This window comes from Macrobrachium nipponense, chromosome 37 (assembly GCF_015104395.2).
Source record: "Macrobrachium nipponense isolate FS-2020 chromosome 37, ASM1510439v2, whole genome shotgun sequence".
NCBI classification, from domain to species: domain Eukaryota; kingdom Metazoa; phylum Arthropoda; class Malacostraca; order Decapoda; family Palaemonidae; genus Macrobrachium; species Macrobrachium nipponense.
The window spans coordinates 27,942,015-27,944,514 of NC_061097.1; the positions used below are offsets into that span (position 1 = coordinate 27,942,015).

The 2,500-nt window shown below is 39.5% G+C and overlaps 1 pseudogene; it reads left to right on the top strand.

Moving 5' to 3' along the window:
• Positions 1 to 2,500, top strand: part of LOC135209329 (neuronal acetylcholine receptor subunit alpha-7-like) — a 30,990-nt pseudogene that overhangs the window by 2,570 nt on the left and 25,920 nt on the right.

The following is a 2,500-nucleotide window of genomic DNA, read 5'->3' on the forward strand; positions in this document are numbered from 1 at the left end:
CCATCTCCGGTGTCAGGACAAGTTTTAAGTACTTTTTCTGAAGGTGGGTCCAAACACGTTTAATGTGGCCGCAGCTAGTCCACCCGATTGTTTACCCTACATCCTTTCACCTCGCTAACCTTTTTACAGTAACCTCTTAGTGACCCACTTTAATGCCACAAGGCAGAGATTTGTCCGAGGACAGTATTTAGAAAATACACATTTTCTATTTACTTTGTTTCAGATTGTTTTATCACAGAAGACTTGCATTAAGGAGTAAGGGGGGGTTAACTTAAAAATGAATTGGTTAGTGGATAATTTAAGTTCGAGAGACGGCGATGTTACGGCTCTTTTGTTGCTATATTGAATGACTAGTAATGACTGGCAATTTCCACTAAGGAACAATATTACAATATGAATATCTAATAAAAAAAAATTGACACAGTAAATATATTTTTGTAACTACTATGTATACAATGCATAGCCACGAAAAGGGGATTATTGACACGTGTAACGCGAGAACATTTATATTTCCCGCCATCTGTCCATGAAACGTAGTATAGTTGATTATTCCACGAAGTATTCCTTCGAATTTTAATCAAGGTAGACGGCGCCATATCCAGCAGCAGCGCCATGCAATCCTCTCGATTGTCTATTGACTCGTTTCTTTTTCCCTCTAATACCAATTTCAGCGCAGACTCGCAATACAGCTCGGCCACCATCAACACCAACGTTATCGTCAGTTCGTCGGGATCTGTGACATGGCTCTCACACGGCATATACAGATCGTCGTGCGATATGAATGTCGAGCACTTCCCTTTTGATATCCAATTCTGCAAGCTGAAGTGGGCATCGTGGACGTACGATGGTCACCAGGTAAGGGCGCTATCTGAGTTGAGAGAGAGAGAGAGAGAGAGAGAGAGAGAGAGAGAGAGAGAGAGAGAGAGAGGGGGGGGGGGGGGGCGGAACTGACAAAAATATGGAATGGATCCACACGTAGATTTCCACATATAAACCTTTTCTTCGACATATAAACCTTTTCAATAACTAACGATTGCAACCATCGTTAACTCCAATATGTAAGGGTTTGATACTTTTTCTTTAACAGAACTCTGCTATTCTAGCTTCCTTTCTTCAATCTTGCTGTCCAACCTTTTTAACTATTACTTCTTGGCGAAACCCATTTTCCTTCCAGTTTCATCTAAATACCCTTCCATTTCTTCTCTAATTTCTAGTGATTGGTTTGACAGCCTGAATTTCATGAAACCAAACCTGCACTAAATAAGGTTTACTGAGTTAACCAACAATTACATCGGATCAGTTACCTTCAGTATTTCAGTTATCTTGACGTACGACATCATCAACTACAAAAGTCTGCTTCTGTTCTACTTGATACTCGACTCGCCAGATATCCTTCATCCTGTTCTCCTCAGTCGTCACGCCCTGGGGATGCAATCCTTTGAAACTCTCATCTCAGTATTGCCAAATGCAGGCTGACAGACCCTTCTTGGAATTTCAATCACAAGTCTTTCCTCTCAATTCTTTTCCCTCAGAACTGGTTGTATTTTAATTTTGTTTTCTTGATGAAAATGTAGAACAAATATAAATTTAAAGACAAATAAAATTTTCTACTTATATTTCACTGCAAATTTAAGTCCCTCTTCTATTTCAGTTTCACTGCAAATTTAAGTCTCTACGCTACTTGTTTCACTGCAAATTTAAATCCTTATTCTATTTCAGTTTCACTGCAAATTTAAATCCTTATTCTATTTCAGTTTCACTGCAAATTTAAATCCTTATTCTATTTCAGTTTCACTGCAAATTTAAATCCTTATTCTATTTCAGTTTCACTGCAAATTTCAGTCCCTCTTCTATTTCAGTTTATGTGGTTTTTTTTACCAGGCCAAGGTATTTGAAGTTCCCGACAGTGTCTGATTCCATATTTCTGTATATGATATTTTCCAACAGCGTATCCTACGCTCGCTAGCTGATTTCCATGCCAAATTGATATGCAGCTACCACCAGCATCTTAGGGGCTTTCATCACCCACATCTAAGTATTTATTATACGTCAGTCTATTGCATATTGCTTCATCATGGTGGAGGCTCTTTCCCTGCTGCGCCATACTAATTAACAGTGATAACACCAAGGGAGATGTCTTGATAATGAACTATACAATAGTAAAAATTGCGCCGGAAGACGGCGCAATAGATTTTTCTGTACAGCGTGTATAATTAAGGCCACCGAAAATAGATCATCTTTCGGTGGTCCCGGTATCATGCTGTATGAACCGTCTGTGTTGCTGCGTTGTCAGAGGCACGATCACACCTAACTTTAAGCTTCAATACAATCAAAACTACAAAGGCTACGGGGCTGCAATTTGGTATGTTTGATGATTGTTGGGTAGATGATCAACATAACAATTTGCAGCCCTCTAGCCTCAGTAGGTTTTAAGATCTGAGGCGGACAAAAAAAGGTGCGGACGGACAGACAAAGCCGGCAGAATAGTTTTCTTTTCAGA